The sequence below is a fragment of the Triturus cristatus genome, chromosome 4_1 (assembly GCF_964204655.1).
Source record: "Triturus cristatus chromosome 4_1, aTriCri1.1, whole genome shotgun sequence".
In the NCBI taxonomy this organism is placed as follows: domain Eukaryota; kingdom Metazoa; phylum Chordata; class Amphibia; order Caudata; family Salamandridae; genus Triturus; species Triturus cristatus.
The window spans coordinates 1,145,399,742-1,145,411,623 of NC_140585.1; positions in this window are offsets into that span (position 1 = coordinate 1,145,399,742).

Here is an 11,882-nt window from a genome sequence, read left to right on the forward strand (position 1 = left end):
TACATAATTTCCGTCTCACATTTCACCAAACTTTCTCCCCAATGCCATACCTTGCTTAATGTTTTCCCTTTCGCTCACTGACCTTCCATCCTCTAACCTCTCCTTCACTTCCACTACCAAACATACTCCAGTGATAGCTCTTTGGACTGTATGAGGAATCCCACACTCTATCTTCCTTCGCCTGGGCTCCCTTCACACCCCACCCCCTCCAACGGGGTGTATACATCCGCTTGGGACACCCCCACCACCAACAGACCATCATCAAGGAAAACCCTGTAGGGCGTTTCACTGCCTCCGCCCTCCCCCTCAAAGAGACACAGCTCTTCCTCTTTTATGCCCCAATGGGCTATCACCTTGATGTTTCTAGCCATGTAAAACACCACCATTGGACTATTGAGCTTCCTCCGAGCCTAGTCAGTTGCCGCATGTTTCATTCCCCCCTCTATTGTCTACATGGCACAAACTCAGTCCATATCAAACATGTCCTAGACAAGTTTTTTTATTACCTCCAAATCCTGCTGTATGTGCTGCAGCAGAGTCCACCCCAACAAATGGACCAAATCATTCTCCCCCAGGTGCACATCTAGGCAACCTCTTTGCAGGACAAGCTTCACCAACCCTGGCAATAAATTGCGCCCCCCCCCCCCCCCCACCATAGCACCTCATGCCTGCAGCTGTGTTCCAGGCTTTGTCCGTAAATTTGCTGGTCTGCATACTCCGCTGCCCAGTACACTAGAGTGCCCAACTATTCAGGTCCTCATCTTGTTCCCGGGACCACTCATGCATCCTGTGGTTAAAAAAAAAAAAGGAATTGGCATTGACCACACTCCACCACCCCATCTGCAAAGCAGAACCCTACTTCATTTACGCACGTAGCGCTCACATCTCTGCCACCACCTGCCTATGTGTCGCATCTGTCTCCAACCTCACCCCAAACGCACCGCTGCAGTATCTGCCCCAATCCTAATGGGCGTGTGTCACGAAACTGGCCAGATTTCTCTCTATCTTCTGCAATGCCATGCACAACACTGCCTGCAACTGAAAAGCAGTAATCCTGCCTCCTCTTTCATGGCAAAATAAAGCCTGCGCCCATGCCAAGACAGAAACCAGCACCTCTCCTTCACCGGGTACTCCTCAAGACTGCTTCCTTCATGCAGCCAGACCCACGTGCCCCTCCCTGCCTGATCTGTCTTGGATTGTCTCTGCCAAACTCCCATCTGTCCCTGCTCCAAACATAGCATCTCTGCGTCCTGGTCTGACTCCGGCAATTCAAACACTCAAAGCACAAAAATCCATCTGAATCAAGCATAACTGGAACATAGCCACTTCAAAAACATCATAACAACAATCTGGCAACACTGTAAGAAGACCCTGTAACAAATAAAACGTAATAGCCTTCTGTAACGCATCCCCATCGTGCCCCGCTCCTTGCCACACGCCTTCAAAATCTGCCCCTAAATCTCATCCCAAATCTGTTCAAAGCCCCAATACAATTCCTATAAAAAGAAATTCCTGCTAGCTTGCCCGCAGTGGTCGTGGGTGATAGACCTTTACCAATGAATGACATAACAAAAAGTTACTCTCCCTTGAATTTCACTGTGATCCTGTAACATTGCATTTTGAGGCCATACCTCAAACTTGTTCCTTGCCAGATGTAACTCTTTCTGATGGATATCGCCAAAGGCCTCTTGACTAACCCTGGGCATAGTGGGGCTACGCGGAGCATCATGTAGTGTGGCCAAATCTTCGCACACTCCGCATAGCCCCACTACGCGCCACCCGCCCTCATTTTAAAATAACTTAAAGTATTTAAAAGTAAGAAAATGTCTTACCTGAGGTGCGGCGTCCCGGGGCTCCCTCTTCCTGCTTCTGCGGCAACTTCTTCTTCACAAATGCGCACACGCGGGCGCCCGTGCATGCGCATTTCTTGTGAGAAATGCACGGGCAAACAAAACTGCCTTGACAATATGAGAACTCTCAAATCTCTCTCCCTCTGTCTGTCCACAAGTCAACCAACGTCATGTTGTCCACATTGAACATCACCGTCCTGTTCGACAATTTCTTTTCCCACACTGTCCGGGCCACCCGTAACAGTGAAAAATTCCAGAAAGGTGATGCTCGCCTCCTGCTGCAGCCAGTGTGGTGGACACTTTTCCACACACAACCTTCCATTCCAGTTAAGGGTGGGCGTAGTGCTCCACTCCGCCCGCGGAGTGTGCGTAGCGCTGCCTGCTTCGTGGTCCACTAAGTAGGCGTAGCAGGCAGTGCTACGCACACGCCATGGCGGAGCAAAGTTAACCGCCTCCCGCCCTCCCTCATTTTAAAATAACTTAAAGCCGCACCTCGGGTAAGACGTTTTCTTACTTTTAAATACTTTAAGTTATTTTAAAATGAGGGCGGGCGGCGCGTAGTGTGCGTAGATTTGGCCACACTACGTGATGCTCCATGTAGCCCCACTTCCAATACAGTCCAAAATCATGTGGCCCTGCCGCATCCGAAAAAATCTGTACCTGACAAACTGTGCTCTCTTCCAGGAACTTCATTGAGACTCCATTGAAATCTTCCAAAATGGTCTTCCAGATACAAAGATTAGCCCTCACTGCCAAAGAAATCTGTACTCTTTGATGTGGCAACACAGCGTCTGGCACCACCATGCCCAATCGTCTGCAAAATGCCCTCCCCCACACCACTCTGCATGCAAAATTCAGGAAACCCAACAAATTCTGCACCATCCTCAACTCAATCCTCCGATCACCTCAGTCAGGAATAGTTGAATCTAATGCGCCTTTGCCTGAGGCAACTGTGTCACCAACCGGTCTGTGTACAGCTCAATTCCCAACAATGTCAAAACTTCGCTGGTGCCTTCTGTTTCTCTGGAGGAAGCGGAACTCCCCTGTTCACTGCCAGTGTCTCATTGTCTCAGAGCCCTGAGACAATCAACCGAATCCTTTATGCCCACAAACAAAAAGTCGTTGAAATAATGGACCATCTCCCGATGCCCACTCTTTTTAGTGAACACCCACTGGAAAAATGTGCTAAAAGCCTCAGTGCACACGGAATGGCACACCCCATGGGCAATACCCTGTCCACGTAAATGGCACTGCCAAATTCCATGCCTAACAATGGAAAATCGATATCAAAGGGGATGTGAGCTAAAGAATGATGGATTAAACCCAGATCAGTTGACTGGGGCTAAGTGTTTGATTTGCTCAAACGCTCCGTCCATCATCCCCTTTGGTATAACAATGGAAAATCATCAGGGCGTATAGGCAACAGCCGTAAAGCGTGCTTGGTGTCATATTTTGCTAGCCTCGTCCACACTGCATCACCAAACAAATGCAATAAAATCAGTGACCAACTTCTTTTGGCCAAGACAAGTGGTGTATCATTCTGAACTCACCATCTCCCTTCTGTACCACCCGAGCAGGGATATAATCAAGTCTGCCAGCTGCTGATCAAAAAACAACCCTGCTTTCCACTTCTTTCCTCAATTTTCCTGGCACCACTTCAGGGGCTTTTTTTGCTGATTGTAAATTGCCTGCCTACGTTCTCTAGGGCCCTGGTAACTCACACGAAAACCCTCCTTGAAGCCCCATTCCAACTTAAAAGCCACCTTCCTGTTTGGTGAGACCACAAGCCTTGGGATTAGTACCTCCACCTTAATGGGCGAGAAGCCCCTTGGAGCAGCTGGATCCTGTTGTTCTCTCCCTCTAGCCACCCTTCATTGTTTGTTGTGCGGGAACGGCCAGTGTGAAACGCTGCGTATGGAGGTGCTTCCCCCCTCACACATTTCGAACATTCCTGCTTAAACTTACCTGGGTGTCGGCAGCAAAAACCTTTGTTGAAGTTCCAACATGCCCCAAAATTGGGTCCTGTTGGCTTAGGCACATAACCCTCCCCTTGTTGAGCAGGATGGGCTGAAAGGGCCGGGATGTAATCGGAAGCCCACTTGCTGTATGAGTAGAGGCCGTGGATTGTGTAGATAAAATCCACAATTCAGAATCAACTACCCCATCTCCACCCTCTTCCCCCCCCCCCTCCCCCTATGGCTGATCCGGGCTAAGGCTAACGACGCACTGAACTCATCATAGCTATGCCATACATAGCTCCCAAAGTGCATCTGCACCTACCTAAAGTTATACATATACTTGAACATTTCAAGGGCCCTGGCTGTGTGCTTTTCACAATACATACTGGCATATATTAAGAATGCTGACGTCCAATTTACCCTATTGATGGGCACCCTAGGTCTCCTTGTCAGTTCCCACTCTTCCTCTTTTGACCCTTCTTTAGCCTGTATATCTCTGTGTAACAACTTGAGCACGTCCACATACTCATGCTTCTAAATCCTGTTCTTAGTCTTATCTGAAATGTGACCCCAAGGGCATCGCCAAACCCATGTACGGAAGCCTTTTCTTATACATCTCATCCTCCTTGCTCTCTTCACCCCCCCCTTGTATCCTCAGTCCCTTCCGTGCCCTCTGTCTGAACCCCTTTCCCTTCCTTGACCTAGTGACTGCCTGCCCCTTGGCGTCCATACTTTCGATGCATCCTTTGTCTTCGCCCCGCTCCTTCAGTGACTCCATCCCCGACACTCACCGACTTGCAAGACTTTGTCCCTGCTCCTTTTCTTCCCATACTTGCTACCAATCTCCTTTACTTGAAGGTACTTCACCAACGTCCCTTCTATCCTTTCGAAGTCTGCCTGAGCCTTTTTTCCAGCATTGTTTCCCTTGTCTGCACTTGACTTCTGAAAGACACCAACTGCATTTTCTGTTGCCTCACCTCTCCCCTTCGTTCGCATCTCTGGCACTCCCACGTCATCTTTATCACGCAGCTCACCCTCTTTCCACTCATCGCTGCCTTCATCATAGTCCAACATCAACACATCCTTTCCTGCACCCTCCTTACAAATTACTCCACACACAACTCCGGCACTCTTTCTCGCAGGCACGTATCTCCAGCATAAGCTCACACTCTAGTCTTATACCACACGACCGAGCCCTTGGTGTAAAGAGGTCCGTCACAGACCCCTACCTCTTTGGGCCAACATCCAGGGGCTGTCATGCGCCCCGTCGGAGTTGCCAACTGCTTGCCAGCCACACCTGCTGACGGTGTTGCTCGGTCACCTGTCAGCTGCACCAACCTGTGGGGGATGTCCCTCACACCACCAGGCCTTTGAGCCGCACCAGCTCCCACAATCCTTGCTCTAATTTCTTACCCTTTCGGCACTCATAGCCATCTCCCTCCCGTGCTTTAGCCCGGCCCCATTTCCTTTGTGGCTTGTGCCCCAACCCAATGGTTGCTCTGGCCAAGTGCAGCCTCTCTGGCCCTACACTTGCGCTCGCACCTGGCTTCCATCTCTTGGATGAGCTGTCATTGTTCCTGTATGCAGACCTGCAAATCCATGCCCTGCCACCTGGACACTGTCGCTGGGCCCAACCCACCTGGTCCCTTGCCTCCCCAAACCACTATCAGCCTGGGCCTGCAACACTCCCAGACCACCCACTCCCCCCCCCCCCCCCCCCCCAAAAAAAATCCTATTTGTATCTACATCATCCACTCCCCCTTCTTAGTTTTATTAAGGGCTGGGCCAATTACTGCATTGCTCTCAGCCCCAGGGGCCAGACTAGCTGACAGGCCTAGAGGCATATCATACACCTTCCTCCCCCAGGGTCCCAGCCCACATATTTTGGGGTCTTCGTGTGTGCAGGAGTTCCCCCCTGGCCCCTGTTACTTCTGCAAGTACCTGTCCTACCGCCTCATCCTGGGCATGTTGAGTGGGGAGGCTCGTCGCCTCCCCGGGGTCCTCCCTCGTGCCGCGTGGCACACCTCTCCTGCCCCACCCTTCTCTGCTTAGCTTTTTCCTTCCCCCGTGGGTAGAACACACCGCTGTGTCCCCACACAGCACAGCTCAAACCTAGCCAGGTGTGGTCCAATCCACCAGGCCTGAGCAGGTCGGCCTGCCCTCCTGCACCCAGAGTGCGCGACCCTTACTGCATTTTTTTGGGCCTCAGCCTTCAGTCTCCTGGCCTTAGTTCCATTATGGGCACAAGACCCCCCCACCCACACCACGGCAGAATAAGCATGCATGAATAAATAAACCACACAATTTTTGTTTTGGAGAAAGTTATTGCTGCAGGTTTATTCCATACAAAAGTATGCAACATACGGTGGGTTATCTTACGGGCGATCCAAGGGCAGGCAGCCGTACTAACCTATGCTGCCCTGCCCGCCTGATGAGCCAAGCACTGTGGAAAGAACCCAACCAGCACAACCCTTATAGGGGTGATCCCCTTACTGGATCACGTGACACATTGGTCCCTTATTACTCACGCCCCTTTCAGGGCGGAGCGTAGCAAGGCAAGCCCCCGGTTGTTCAGGCCCACAACCACCCTACGGACTAACGGGTTCGCCGACGTCATTGTTCCAGGACCCTCCCGTGAGGCTCCTGGGGTTTGGCTCTGGCACCCCTATTGTGCTCTTGCAGTGGTATTTTTCTGTACCCAGCCTGCTTCCAGATCGCCCTGTAACTCCTCCTGCAACGACAAAGAAAATATTACAACGTCCTCCACAATTCCCATGCCTGTCCCATGCCGGGTACGCGGTAGCATGGGAACGGTGTGAAGGGCAGCAAAGAGGGTCCAAAATGGAGGGGGAGGCCTAAATACCCCTCTCCATCACCCGGCGCGCCGGACATGACTTGTCTGGTGCGCCCTGTAAGGGGGGGGAATCCTAGAGTCCTGCAGGAGAGTAGGGGGGTGGGGGAAGAGCCCACATGCAACTAAGGTTGGCCGCCCTCTGATGTGGCTCCCTGCGGGGGCCGAGGGCAGCCGCATAGTTCCATTATGGGCACAAGACCCCCACCCACACCACGGCAGAATAAGCATGCATGAATAAATACACCACACAATTTTTGTTTTGGAGAAAGTTATTGCTGCAGGTTTATTCCATACAAAAGTATGCAACATACAGTGGGTTATCTTACGGGCGATCCAAGGGCAGGCAGCCGTACTAACCTATGCTGCCCTGCCCGCCTGATGAGCCAAGCACTGTGGAAAAAACCCAACCAGCACTACCCTTATAGGGGTGATCCCCTTACTGGATCACGTGACACATTGGTCCCTTATTACTCACGCCCCTTTCAGGGCAGAGCATAGCAAGGCAAGCCCCCGGTTGTTCAGGCCCACAACCGCCCTACGGACTAACGGGGCGCCGACATCATTGTTCCAGGACCCTCCCCTGAGGCTCCTGTGGTTTGGCTCTGGCACCCCTATTGTGCTCTTGCAGAGGTATTTTCCTGTACCCAGCCTGCTTCCAGATTGCCCTGTAACTCCTCCACATCTCTGGAGGCGGCTCCCGTCGCCTACCGAGCCCCCCACCAACCAACAGCACTTTCTTCACTTGCACTCGGCTCCCTCCAGTGTCTCTTGCATGTCCAAGAGGAACAGGTCCATTCCAACCTGTGACAAGTGAACCATATCGGCATCAAAATAGCCTCTCACCTTCATTTGAATCAGCTCATGATTGATAAACCCAAAACCTCTTTGGTCTACGAACTTGCGCATTGCACTGTTAACCCTTTTGCGGGAATGTTCAACTGCTTCGTTAGACTTGGCACCGTGCCAGGCCAAGCGTGGCACTATTTCAGACCAAAAAAGCTTGCATTGTCCTATGTGCTTGCTAACCTCCCCCAGGTCAGTCTTCATCGCCTGTAAGAGAGCACCCCTGCCCATAGTAGTGAGACTGTCGCCTCCCAGGTGTATTATCAAGATGTTGGGAAAGCCTTCCCGCCCTGCCAGGCCCTGTTCTAGCCTGTTCAGTAGGCTGGACCATCTCATGCGGGGGAAACCCCACCAGACCAAGTTGGTGTGTGGGAAACCCTGCATCTACTTCCTGCGCGCAGCGCTCTGAGCCAGACTGGCGACGAACCAGTGGCCGATCACCCACTCTTGGAATCCTGGCAAAATAAATGGATGCAATTTTCACACACTTATTTTAATACTTTTCCGTATTTGCAAAAGCATTACATGTTATGCTGTTCATCTTCACTGCACACATATATATATATATATACAGAACGCCAAATCTGTCACTGTAATTCACTGCACACATAAATTACAACTGTCCCCTGTCGCTGGGGGGGAGGCTCATGACCCGCTCCCATTAACTGTCCCACTCAAGGACGAATGTAGCGCTTGAAGCAATGGGATTCCCAGCGTCCCACTTTCTTTATGCTTTCGGCCCCATGCCCGCCTTAAACGCTGCAGTAGCCGCCCCAATCCTAAATGAGTGACTCGAAAACCTCTTGCCTGGGCGGGAAAGCCCTGCATGCCCGAGGCAAGCCCCCATGACCTTATCCATTTGAAATTTAGAGAGAGGCACTTGATCCACATGTATCAGAAAGTAACCCGGGACCTTGGGGCGGATCGCCAAGTAATCTTTGACTCTCGCCACTGGGCAGTATCTGTGGTCGCCCAGTGGCATTAGCACTATGTCCCTCCCCTTCCCAGCTTGGTCGGTTTTAGACTTCCTGAGGTGGATCGCCAGCCTATCTGACACACTTACATCGTGGCTGCCTAATGCGTCTCCTGACTGGTCATTTTTTGCCCTAGCCACCAATTCGCTAGTTCGTAATGCCCCAAAGAACACGAGACAGAACGCGGCTGCAAAGAGTCGAGCCTCAAATGTGAAACGGTAACCTGTTCTACTACGTCCAGCATAGCCTGGAGTGTGTGGAACTCGATGGGGGCCCTGGTATCGGGGACTCTGACTTCTTCCCTGGCCCACCCTTTTAAAGCTGCAGAGATCAAGAAGGGCTTAGTGGGATCTTGTTCTCCTCTCAATTTGGCGTCATGGGTTACAGCCGACAAATGACCCCGCACCCACGAGTGACTCTTCCCCTGCCTTTTTGCCCAGAGTATGAAACCCTGCACCCGTTGCTCTAGGGGATGCGCAGCTTGGCCCAGTGTCAGTGAAATGTTATGAAAAGTTGATAGCTGGTTTCTGTATCTTTTCCTGGTCCCTGGTGCGAGACAACATTCGCCCATCGCTCTTAGTTGCTGTTCCATCGCAGAAGTCTCCATAGCTGCGCAGGGAAAGGGGTCATCGTCGCTGCGTCAGCCGCTACATTCTTTACCCCCTCAATGTGTCGTGCCCTAAACTCTACATTACAGCGCATGCAGGCCCTGATCAGCTCCCTTAACAGGCACAGAACCAGAGGGCATTTGGCTGTCTGCCCATTGATGGCTTGTACCACCGCCATGTTGTCAGACCAGAATACCACCCTCCTGGCTGACAACGCCTCCTGCCACAGATGGAGTGCGATGACGATGGGAAACAGTTCTAGTACCGTTATTTTTGCTGTTATGTTCTTTCTGCGCCAAGCATTGGGCCATTTTTGAGCGCACCATTCGCAGTCCAATATGACGCCGAACCACTCCCTGCCTGACGCATCCGTGAACAGGCAAATATCTGGGCTACCAGCCCAGGGGGATCTCCAGATGACTGCACCATTAAAACTCAGCAGAAACTCATGCCACATGAGGAGGTCCTCCTTTAAACCCTTCGTTAGTCTAACCATGTGATGCTTTTTTCGCACATTGGCTGTGGCCCTCGCTAGTCTCCTTGCGAAGACTCTGACCGCAGGGACTACCCTGGATGCAAAGTTTAGCTTCCCCAAGAGACTCTGAATGACACCCAGGGGGGCTTTGTCCTTGCCCAGGAGTGCCTGGATATCCAACTGCAATGCCTGCACCTTCTCAGCAGGGAGCCTGGACACGCCCTTGACCGTGTCCAACTCGATGCCCAGGAAAGTGAGGACCTGAGCCGGACCCTCGTTTTTTTCCGGAGCCAAAGGAACCCCCACACGCCCTGACAGCCCCTGAAATGATGCAGTGCTAAGCTGCAGTCCTGGGTCCCTGCTTTCCCTATGAAGAGGAAATCATCCAGATAATGCGTGACTCCACCTGTGTTGTATGACCAGATGAGTGCCCACTGTAGGAACCTGCTAAACGCCTCAAAGTAAGCGCAGGAAACTGCGCAACCCATCGGCATGCACTTGTCAAAGTAAAATTTGCTCTGCCACTTAAAGCCCAGCAGATGGTGACTCTCTGGGTGTACTGGGAGCAGCCATGCCCCCCTCCCTGCTCTTCTGACCATGTCTACCGCCATGTCAAATGAACAGTACGAAACGGAGCATGTACCTTCCTCCAGCCAGTGATTCACTGAATTGCCTTCTGGGTAAGACAAGTGATCTACTCGGGTCCTGCAGAGATAAAGGATCATGAATATCTGACCCCCCTGGGCCTTACTGCTGACCTGCGGGTTGAAACCTCCCCCGTCACGGCTCTGTTTATCAGAGTCCCACCCCCTCACACTTGCCCTTACTTACTTCGATCTTTGTCACCTGGCTCACCCTAGCCTGTCGACACGTCCACTATTGCTTCCGTATGTCAACGGTTGCGCTTTTTGGGGGGGGGGGGGGGGGGGTTGCGATGTCTGTGTTTGCCGGCAAGTGGGGGGTGGGGGTGGGGGGGGGGCTTCTCTATGCTGTTAATAAAACAACGGGTAAGTGCATATCCAGTTTACCGGTCATTACCTGGAGGCGATGTGATCATGGAGGGTCTTGGTGATCATGGAGAAAACGGGGGGTGGGGGGGTGTTGTAAACGAGGGGTGTACACTTGATTTACCTCAAACAATTTTGCTGCGACTTGCTCCTGGCTGGAGCGACCGCCTAGCAATCGTCTGTTCCCCTTTCCTGGAAAGAACAACGATTAGTGCAAAAAACCCTTGAAGCTGCTTGGTATCACACCTGCCCTGCCTTCCCCGCCATTGCTGAGTCCCGCCTAACCAACTTACTGATTCAGACGTTAGTGTGGCCTCCTGATCGTTCTCCTGGTTGTAGTGTGCGAACTGACGGTGAACCTTGGTGATAAAAATTGACAATCATTAAATCACCTCTTGGTAATCGCCCGAGGCGATCCTTTCAGGGCTTACGAGGTGGGGGGGCTCCTTGCTGTATGATAAAACCACGGGCAAGCTTTTATGGCGTGGTCCCGTGGCTGGAGGAATTAGGAGGGGTTGCTGACAGCGGGTGAGTGAGAAGGTAAGGGGCAGGAAGGGAGGTGGGTTAGTGACATGATAATGTTTACCTCAAAGCATCTGCCGTGACTTTTCGTGCCTGAACGACCATGTAAATAGCGGTGATTCCACTGTCTGAAAAGAAGAACGATTAGCACAGAAGATTCCACGAAGGCTTGTTATCCCGCCACCCCCCCCAACCCTGCCCACCCAACTGGGCCCATCCTCAACACTCACTGATTCTGCCGGTTACACGTGCCGGAGGCCTCCGTCCGTCCTCCCGCTCTTTTCTTTGGTGATTTCTCTGTACCTTGGTGATAGAATGACAATGATTATGTCCCCTGTAAAAAGGGGGGGGGTGTAACCCAATGTATCCACCTCTTACTAGCGCCCCTTGGCTTAATTCTGCACCAAGCCCCAGATCAACTCATGGTACCCCCCTCCCAACAGGCACACACCACGTTGCTCAACAACCTTTGAATACCTCTGTGCATCTGCTGCCCCGTCTTGCCGCATGCCTTACCTTCGGCTGAGGGCCTGCACTTGCTGCCTTAACGAAAATCTGAAGGTAGCCAAGACAGTATATGTTATTATACATTAGCAGCATCCTGGGCATCTCCCATTGTCATACACCTACTAAACAACGCCACAGCAACTTGTTTGAACATAAATTCGGGAGGAGGAGGCAAGAGACCACCAAGGCCGCCGTGTGTACGCACCAGGTTTGCATGGGGGGGGGGGGGGAGGTACTAAGGGAGCGCTGCCTAATCAAAATATTGGCTAGAAACGTGCGGTATC